The sequence below is a fragment of the Budorcas taxicolor genome, chromosome 8 (assembly GCF_023091745.1).
Source record: "Budorcas taxicolor isolate Tak-1 chromosome 8, Takin1.1, whole genome shotgun sequence".
In the NCBI taxonomy this organism is placed as follows: domain Eukaryota; kingdom Metazoa; phylum Chordata; class Mammalia; order Artiodactyla; family Bovidae; genus Budorcas; species Budorcas taxicolor.
Window position 1 is genome coordinate 26,613,660 of NC_068917.1, and position 10,612 is coordinate 26,624,271.

The window sequence follows — 10,612 nt, forward strand, 5'->3', positions numbered from 1 at the left end:
GGTAATTCCAGACCCTTAATCTGTTACGTCCTCCAGTCCTTTCCTCTTTGGTAACCACAAGTTTGTTTTCTATGTCCGTGAGTCTGTTTCTGTTTCGCATATAAATACATTTGTATTATTTGATTCCACATATAAACGATATCATAGTATTTGTCTTTCTCTGACTTACTTCCACCAAGTACTAATATAATATACTGCAGGTCCATCCAGGTGGCAGGCAGTATTTCATTCTTTTATGGTTAACTAATACTTGATTGTATATGTAGGGCACACCTTCTTAATTCAATCATCTGTTGATGGGCACTTGGGTTGCTGCTTTGTCTCGGCTACTGTAAACAGTGTGGCTATGAACATTGGGTTGCGTGTATCTTTTTGAATTAGTGTTTTCACTTTTTCTGGATATATACCAAGGAGTTGCATTGTCAGGTCACGTGTGTGTGTGCACGCATGTCTGACTCTTTTCGACCCTGTGGATTATAGCCCAGCAGGCTCCTCTGTCCATGGGATTTTCCAGGCAAGAATTCTGAAGTGGATTGCCATTCCTTCCTTCAGGAGATCTTCCTGACCCAGGGATCAAACCCATGACTCCCGTATCTCCTGCATTGCAGGTGGATTCTTTACTGCTGAACTGCAGGGTCATAAAGTAGTTCTATTTATAATTTTTCTAAGGAACCTCCACGCTCTTCTTTATAGTGGCTGCACCAATTTACATTCCTACCAATAGGAATTCAAATCCTGCTGATTTTTTGATTGGATTGTTTTTTGATGTTGAGTTGTATGAGCTGATTGTATATTTTGGATTTTGACTCCTTGTCAGTCACATCATTTGCAAATATTTACTTCCATTCATAGGCTGTCTTTTCATTTTCTTGATGGTTTCCTTTGCTCTGCAGAAGCTTTAAGTTTAATTAGGTCCCATTTGTTTATTGTTTATTTTTGCTTTTGTTTATTTTGTTTTGTTTGCTTTTGTTTCAGTTCAGTTCAGTTCAGTCACTCAGTCGTGTCCCACTCTTTGCGACCCCATGAATTGCAGCATTCCAGGCCTCCCTGTCCATCACCAACTCCCAGAGTTCACTCAGACTCACATCCGTCGAGTCAGTGATGCCATCCAGCCATCTCATCCTCTGTCGTCCCCTTCTCCTCCTGCCCCCAACCCCTCCCAGCATCAGAGTCTTTTCCAGTGAGTCAACTCGTCGAATGAGGTGACCAAAGTACTGGAGTTTCAGCTTTAGAATCATTCCTTGTTTGCCTTAGGAGAAAGCAAAAAAATTGCTGTTTTATGTCAAAGAGTGTCTTTCTATGTTTCTTTTAGTTTTATGGTTTCCAGTCTTACATTTAGTTCTTTAAAATCTATTTTGAGCTTATATTTGTAATAGTGTGAGAAAATGTTCAATCTCATTGTTTTACCTATAGCAGCCCATTTTCTCCACTACCACTTATTAAAGGGACTTCCCTGGTAGCTCAGTTGGTAAAGAATCTTCCTGCAGTGCAGGAGACCCAGGTTCAATCCCGGGGTTGGGAAGATCCCGTGGAGAAGGAAATGGCAAACCACTCCAGTACTTTTGCGTGGAAAATCCCATGGACAGAGGAGCCTGGTGGGCTGCAGTCCATGGGGTCTCTACGAGTCGGGCACAACTGAGCAACTAATATACTCAAACATACACACTTATTAAAAAGACTGTCTTTTCTCTACTGCATATTCTTGTCTCCTTTGTTATAGATTGCTGCTGCTGCTACTGCTGCTAAGTCGCTTAAGTTGTGTCCGACTCTGTGCGACCCCATAGACGGCAGCCCACCAGGCTCCGCTGTCCCTAGGATTCTCCAGGCAAGAGTACTGGAGTGGGTTGCCATTTCCTTCTCCAATGCATGAAAGTGAAAAGTGAAAGTGAAGTCGCTCAGTCGTGCCCGACTCTTAGCGACCCCATGGACTGCAGCCTACCAGGCTCCTTCGTCCATGGGATTTTCCAGGCAAGAGTACTGGAGTGGGGTGCCATTGCCTTCTCCGAGTCATACATAGATTAAGTGACCCTAACTGCATGGGTTTATATCTGGGCTCTGTATTCTCTTCCATTGATCTGTGCCAGTACCATGCTGTTTTGACTGTAGCTTTGTGGTAGAGTCTGAGGTCCTGGAGGGTGATACCTTCAGCTTTGTTCTTTTTTCTCAGAATTGCTTTGGCAATTTGAGTTCCATATTCTTTTGTGGTTCCATGTTAATTTTAGGATTATTTTTCTAGTTCTGTGAAAAATGTCACAGGTATTTTGGTAGGGATTGCATTAAATCTGTAGGTTGCTTTGGGTAGTATGTCCATTTTAATAGTATTAATTCTTCTAATGTGAGAGCCCACCCTTTGTGTTTTGATGAGAGCATTTAGTCCATTGACATTTAAAGTAATTATTGATAGGTATGTACTTATTTTGTTGCTTTCGTTTCCAGTTGTTTTTGTAGTTCTTCAGTGTTCACTTTTCGTTTCTCCCATTGTGGTTTGATAATTTTCTTTTTTAGTGTGCTTAAATTCCTTTCTTTTGGGTTTTTGTGTATCTTTTGTAGGTTTTTGATTTATGGGTACTATGGGTTCATATATATTGGTTCATAGTTGTATCTACTTGTTTTAAACTGAAAAGATCTACATTTTTTACCCCCCTCTCCCACATTTTGTGTTTTTGAAGTCATATTTTACATCTTCATGCTTACCCTTTACTGTTGATTGCAATTATAGTTGCTTTTACACATTTTTGCTTTTGTTTTGATCTATGTACTGCCTTCTTTAAGTGATCCTTGTCCTTATATTTGCCTTTCTTATTGGAATTTTCCTTTTCCTATATTTTCTTACTTATTTTCCATTTAGAGTGGATTTTTTGACATTTCTTTTAACTTTGCTTTTAGATTTCATATTGCTGGATTCTTTTAGTTTCTACTTGTCTGAGGTCTTTATCTCTCCTATTTTAAATGATAATCTTGCTGTGTAGAGTATCCTAAGTTGCAGGTTTTTTCCCTTTCAGGATTTAGAATGTATAATGCCCTCCCTTCTGACCTGCAAACTTTCTGCAGAGAAATCAGCTGATAGCCTTATGGTGGTTCCTTTGTATATGACTATTTATTTTTCTCTTGCTGCCTTTAGAATTCTCTCTCTGATGCATGCCGTTTTAATTATGTTGTGTCTTGGTGTGACTCTGTTGGGGTTCTTCTTGCTTGGGACCCTGTGTGATTCCTGTATAAGAGAATCCTGTATAAGGGTATTTAGGTTTGTGAAGGTTTTAGTCATAATTTCTTTAAATAGGTTTTTGATCCTCTTCTTTCTTCTAGAACCTCTGTAGTGTGAATGTTGGCACTTTTTATGTTATACCATAGATCTTGTATGTTGCTTTGTTTTCGTTTTCATTTGTCTTTCTGTCTGCTGTTCTGATTGGGTGATTTCCATTATTCTGTCTTCCAGGTCACTCATGCTTTCTTCCATGTCATTTAGTCTGTGATTCAGTACTACTAGCGTGCTTTATCAAAAATGTGTGTGTTAGTCGCCCAGTCACGTCTGACTGTTTGTGATCCCATGGACTGTAGCTGGCCAGGCTCCTCTGTCCATGGAATTCTCCAGGTAAGAACACTGGAGCAGGCTGCTGTTCTCTTCTCCAGGGTATCTTCCTAATCCAGGGACTGAACCCGGGTCTTCCACACTGCAGACAGATTCCTTACCATCTGAGCCACCAGGGAAGCCCTTATCAAAAATGGATAATTCAGTTATCTATTTTAGATTTGGTTTTCTTTATAGTCTCTAGTTCCTTGTTAAAATAACCTGTGCTTAGATAAATTCTGTCACCTAGTTCAGTTATCTCTTTTATTACCAATGTTTTGAACTTGTCTGGTAGACTAATTATCTACCAGTTTCATCATTTTTTTCAGAAGTTTTCTTTTCCTTTTCACTTAGCCATCTGTCTCTATGGATTTAGGTGAAACATTTATCTATTATGGTCTTGAAGGGGCATTTTTATGTGAAAGTGTCCCTATGTAGACTGTGTGTGCCCAGTGTCTTTGGTGTAAGGGCTAGGTTTAACGTGGACAGGAGTCACATTTTTCTCAGCTTGTGCTGTCCACTATCACCTTGGTATGGCATGGGGCTGGTGTTGGAGGAGCAAGAGTCTGTGTGTGGTGTGTGGCAGGACTTCCTCTCTGCTCACTGGCCATCACTGCCCTGTCAGGGGCAGGGTCTGCTCCCAATTGATAGAGCAGGTGCCCAGACGGTTGGGCCTGAGCTGGTTCTGTTCCCTTTAAGTATGTGTTTTCTTCTCCCTCCACTGAGGCCTTTGCCCCAAAGAAGGGGAGTGCTGAAATAAGTGGGGCTTATGTGCTTATAGGGCTTCCCTGGTGGCTCAGACGTTGAAGTGTCTACCTAACGCGGCAGACCTGGGTTCAATCCCTGGGTCAGGAGGATCCTCTGGAGAAGGAAATTGCAACCCACTCCAGTACTCTTGCCTGGAGAATCCCATGAACAGAGGAGCCTGGTGGGTTACAGTCCACGGGGTTGCAAAGAGTTGGACATGACTGAGCAACTTAACTGTGTGCTTATAGAGGTAAGATGTGCTGCCTGTATATGTGTCTGTAGCTCTGCTCAGATGCAGCCCAAGGTTGCATCTTTGCCCCTGTTGTGGTAGATCCTGAGATTTACCACAAGTGCAGAGATCTAGTGCTGTGTTGCAGCATGGAGTGGGCAGTGCTGGAGCACTTGCTTAGCTGCGACTGCAGTGGGGGTGGTCACAGTGTATTGGTTACAGGAATTCTGTCAGAAGTCTGGACTGCTTCTGGGGTGCTATTTGAGTCACCACCAACAGTGGCTGCCACTGCCCTACTTGAACCTCATCTGAGCCCCCCCAGTTTGCCTCTGCACCCCTAGGTGGAGTCTTTTCCCAGGAACCAGTTGCCCTAGATCCAGTGCCATGCTGTGGTGTGGAGTGAGCAGGGCTGTGGTGTCCATTCAGCTGGGACAGGGGAATGCGGTGAGGTAGCACCCACTAAGGCAGACTCTCTTTGCTCTGTTGGCAAGCCAGGATCTGTGCACTCCTCATCAGTGGAGTCCAGGCCTCTCCAGCTTTTCTGTCTGTCTTGGCATTTCTCCAAGCAGCCAAGGGGCTTCTCTACTCCATGTAGGACCCCAAGATTGGGATGCCAGGTCTGTGGGTCTTCCCCCCCTTACTCCAAAAGGTAAGCGTCTGCCTGTGTAATCTCCCTTTTCCTCTTAGTACCCTCCAAGGGGCACAGTTCGCAACCCAACGTTTTCCTTCCAATTCTACCCAATTACGTAGGTGTCTTTCCTGCAGCCTTAGCTGTAGTTGTATAGGCATTTTCCTGCCAGTTCCTAGTTAGCTTTGCATGAGAATTTCAGAATAATTCTTGCATATACATGTAGTTTGGATGTGTTTGTGGGGGAGGTGAGCTCCACATCCATCCTCATATTCCACCACCTTGATCCCCTTTCTCTATTTTGGTTTTATGTTGCTTATTTCATGTCTAAAATTTTTTTAGGAGTTTTAAAATATGGACCACTTAAAAAATGTTTATTGAATTTGTTATGTTTTGGTTTTTTGGCCATGAGGCATATGGGATCTCAGCTTCCTGACCAGAGATCAAACCCACACCCGCTGCACTGAAAGGTGAAGTGTTAACCACTGGGCCGTCAGGGAAGTCCCCCACTTCTAATTTTTTTTTTTTAATGAAAACTTTAGTGGGTAAAGGGCTTCCCTGGTAGCTCAGAGGTTAAACCGTCTGCCTCCAATGTGGGAGACTCGGGTTTGATCCCTGGGTCGGGAAGATCCCCTGGAGAAGGAAATGGTAACCCACTCCAGTATTCTTGCCTGGAGAATCCCATGGATGGAGAAGCCTGGTAGGCTACAGTCCACGGGGTCGCAAAGAGTCAGACACGACTGAGCGACTTCACTCTCTTAGTGGGTAAAGAGAACAGACTCCCTTTGGAAACTTTAGATGATTTAGCCTAGCTTCCTCCCAATAAAGACAGCAACCTCCATTGCTGAAATATATAATACGATTTTCTTTTTTTTTTACTGGCATATAGTTGCTTTACAATATTGTATTGGTTTCTACTGTACAGCGAAGTGAATGGGCTATACGTGTACATATCCCCTTTGTTGGATTTCCTTCCCATTTAGGTCACCACAGAGCGTTGAGCAGAGTTCCCTGTGCTATTCAGTAGATTCTTACTAGTTACCTATTTTATACATAGTATTAACAATGTATAAAATATCAGTGTATATATGTCAATTGAAATATGTTATTATATATGAAATATATCTCATTGAGATGAAGATAAAGAATTAGATAAACTAAACTTTATGGGATTATTGTAAGAAATTAAAATTTTATAACTTTAGCTTTTAAACCAGATTACCTTAAGAACCTTCCTACTTCTCCAAGTATAAAACCAAACAGTAAATTTATAATTCTGGTAATTTTGGAGCAGAGATAACAATTCACAATATTTGAGATACGTGCAACAATTGTAACATTAAAAAAAAAATCTGTGATTTCCATTTCTTACCAGTTGTTAATACTACTGTGGCTGGCTGCCTATCTTTACTGAAAGAAATACGTTTTGATAGAGATTGGTGAAAATAAGGATGTAGGTTTTTTTCCCACTCAAGTTTGTGTTCCCAAGATTAAGAATCTGAGACAGTAAACATTTAGTTAATCAGATGTTACCCAGTTTGCAAAGCTGTTATCTCTGGCTATCTGTTTTAACTACGTCCACCAAATCTTCATTTAATTTTGTTCAGTGTTATCAAAGGCTTACTTTCTGAAATCTAATTAATATAGATGAAATAGGAACAACTAGATATTTTAAATGTAAGAGACATACCTTTTAAAATAAACTGTTTCTGGAGTTTCAAGTGCAAAGTTGTATTGTGTGAGGTTCCATGTAACCCAAGTTACAGAATACTAATTATTAATACATCAGCAGTGCTTTGGTGCTAAGGAAAAAAAAAATGGTAAAACTTAACTGAATCAAAACTGCTTTGGAGAATTTATTTCATCACTCAGCAAAAGTCTACCAAAAAATACAGGTGAAACACAAATAATATCATCAGAGTCCTTGAGATTTTCCTTTAAGAAGACAGTTGAATGAAAACCAATAATTAACACTTCAAAACACATCCATTCAGTTTAGATGTGTTTTGTTTTACTCCCAGCATGCTTTTTCAGAAACACTCTTTATCTTGGTCTTTCATTCAATAGAAAGGTTAACCGTAATAGAATAAGTTGGTCCCTCGTTGGCTGTATACATATGCCTATATTTACTCAAGAAACTTATTTTGTGCCTGCAGTATGCCAGGTACAGCACAACATAATAAATCTTTACCAGACTTCCTGTATACAGGTTTGTTGTCAAAAAATGTACTAGGTCTCACTGAACTTCCTAAGCAAAGTTCACTTTTTTTTTTTATTACATCTGCTATCTTGAGCAAATCAATCACTTACAAGAATCTGTATTTCTTTCAAAAGTTGAAGGAAATAATATCGTCAATATCTGTTTCTCCAAAGAAAGAATCATACATTTATTTAAATTTATGTACAAAGAAAAGTCATATTTTATTGTGCTAAAATATTAAACTGATTCAAAATTAAATCTCCCCTTTCCCTGACAACTTCTTCTCATTGGTTTATTTTGGTTTTAAAAACATCATGTCTTCCTTTCTTCCAGATAATTTTTACTTTCTTCTTCTGGGTCTAAGTGATAAGCTAATTTTGATATGGCATTTCTCCAGGACAGTTTTTCAGAGTAATTCCAGGAAGCAAGAGTCATAGAATTAAGAAGAGTACCTGTTTAGAATCCAGATTTTGGGGCTCCATGAAAGATCTGTTGAATCAGAAGCTTTGGTAATGAACACAGGAGCCTGCATTTTGACAGGTTCCTCAAATGAGCAGCATGTTCACTACAGTTTGACAGCCACTGCTTTTGAGTCTAATGTATTTCGGTTTGGATAGAAAATTGCTAACAAGAACTATTTATATAAAATCCATCATAGAATGTAGTTCTCTGTTTGTAGAATTGAGATGATGGGGCATTCATTTTTTTCTTATATAGTTTTGAACCCACTAAATAGGAATTATTAACAAATTAGTCTATCTTTGCTAAGGATAGCTAGAGTTTCACATCTCATCTTAAAAAAGGTTCCAGTCAATTTTATTAATATATGAAAATCAATTAGTAAAAATACACCTAATTCATCAGAGAAATGCAGGAATTTGTCATGGTATTCAGCTGAACCATGGGGCCCTGTGATATATAATGTGGGGGTAAGAGCATTGTTTTTCTGTTTTTGCTTGTTACTAATGTACAATAAAGTGGCTGCAAAGGCCGAGAGGAGCTACCCCACGTCCGAGGTCAGGGGCAGCGGCCGGGAGGAGCCACCCCGTGTCCGAGGTCAGGGGAAATGGTCTGGAGGAGCCACCCCGTGTACGAGGCCAGGGTCGGGGGCCGGGAGGAGCCACCCCGTGCCCGAGGCCAGGGGTGGCGGCCAGGAAGATCAACCCACGTCCAAGGAGCGGTGGCTGCGCTGGCGCAGGAGGGCCTAGAGGAGCTATAGGCCCTAGTAGAAGGTCAGGAAGGGCGGCGGTGAGGAGATACCCTTCGTCCAAGGTAAGGAGCAGCGTCTGCACTTTGCTGGAGCAGCCGTGAAGAGATACCCCACGCCCAAGGTAAGAGAAACCCAAGTAAGATGGTAGGTGTTGCAAGAGGACATCAGAAGGCAGATACACTGAAACCATACTCACAGAAAACTAGTCAATCTAATCACACTAGGACCACAGCCTTGTCTAACTCAATGAAACCAAGCCATGCCTGCAGGGCAACACAAGATGGGGCGGGTCATGGTGGAGAGGTCTGACAGAATGTGGTCCACTGGAGAAGGGAATGGCAAACCACTTCAGTATTCTTGCCTTGAAAACCCCATGAACAGTATGAAAAGGCAAAAGGATAAGATATGGAAAGAGGAATTCCCCAGGTCAGTAGGTGTCAATATGTTACTGGAGATCAGTGGAGAAATAACTCCAGAAAGAAAGAAGGGATGGAGCCAAAGCAAAAACAATACCCAGCTGTGGATGTGACTGGTGATAGAAACAAAGTCCAAACTGTAGAGACCAATATTGCATAGGAACCTGGAATACCAGGTCCATGAATCAAGGCAAATTGGAAGTGGTCAAACAAGAGATGGCAAGAGTGAACGTTGACATTCTAGGAATCAGCAAACTAAAATGGACTGGAATGGATGAATTTAACTCAGATGACCATTATATCTACTGCTGTGGGCAGGAATCCCTCAGAAGAAATGGAGTAGCCATCATGGTCAACAAAGAGTCCGAAATGCAGTACTTAGATGCAATCTCAAAAACGACAGAATGATCTCTGTTCGTTTCCAAGGCAAACCATTCAATATCACAGTTATCCAAGTCTATGCCGCAACCAGTAATGCTGAAGAAGCTGAAGTTGAACGGTTCTATGAAGACCTACAAGACCTTTTAGAACTAACACCCAAAAAACATGTCCTTTTCAGTATAGGGGACTGGAATGCAAAAGTAGGAAGTCAAGAAACACCTGGAGTAACAGGCAAATTTGGCCTTGGAATGCGGAATGAAGCAGGGCAAAGACAAATAGAGGTTTGCCAAGAAAATGCACTGGTCATAGCAAACACCCTCTTGCAATAACACAAGAGAAGACTCTACACATGGACATCACCAGATGGTCAACACCGAAATCAGATTGATTCTATTCTTTGCAGCCAAAGATGGAGAAGCTCTATACAGTCAACAAAAACAAGACCAGGAGCTGACTGTGGCTCAGATCATGAACTCCTTATTGCCAAATTCAGACTGAAATTGAAGAAAGTAGGGAAAACTGCTAGACCATTCAGGTATGACCTAAATCAAATCCCTTATGATTATACAGTGGAAGTGAGAAATAGATTTAAGGGCCTAGATCTGATAGATAGAGTGCCTGATGAACTATGGAATGAGGTTCGTGACATTGTACAGGAGACAGGGATCAAGACCATCCCCATGGAAAAGAAATGCAAAAAAGCAAAATGGCTATCTGGGGAGGCCTTACAAATAGCTGTGAAAAGAAGAGAAGCAAAAAGCAAAGGAGAAAAGGAAAGATATAAGTATCTGAATGCAGAGTTCCAAAGAATAGCAAGAAGAGATAAGAAAGACTTCTTCAGCGATCAGTGCAAAGAAATAGAGGAACACAACAGAATGGGAAAGACTAGAGATCTCTTCAAGAAAATTAGAGATACCAAAGGAACATTTCATGCAAAGATGGGCTCGATAAAGAACAGAAATGGTATGGATCTAACAGAAGCAGAAGATATTAAGAAGAGGTGGCAAGAATACATAGAAGAACTGTACAAAAAAGATCTTCATGACCCGGATAATTACGATGGTATGATCACTCATCTAGAGCCAGACATCCTGGAATGTGAAGTCAAGTGGGCCTTAGAAAGCATCACTACGAACAAAGCTAGTGGAGGTGATGGAATTCCAGTGGAGCTATTTCAAATCCTGAAAGATGATGCTGTGAAAGTGCTGCACTCAATATACCAGCAAATTTGGA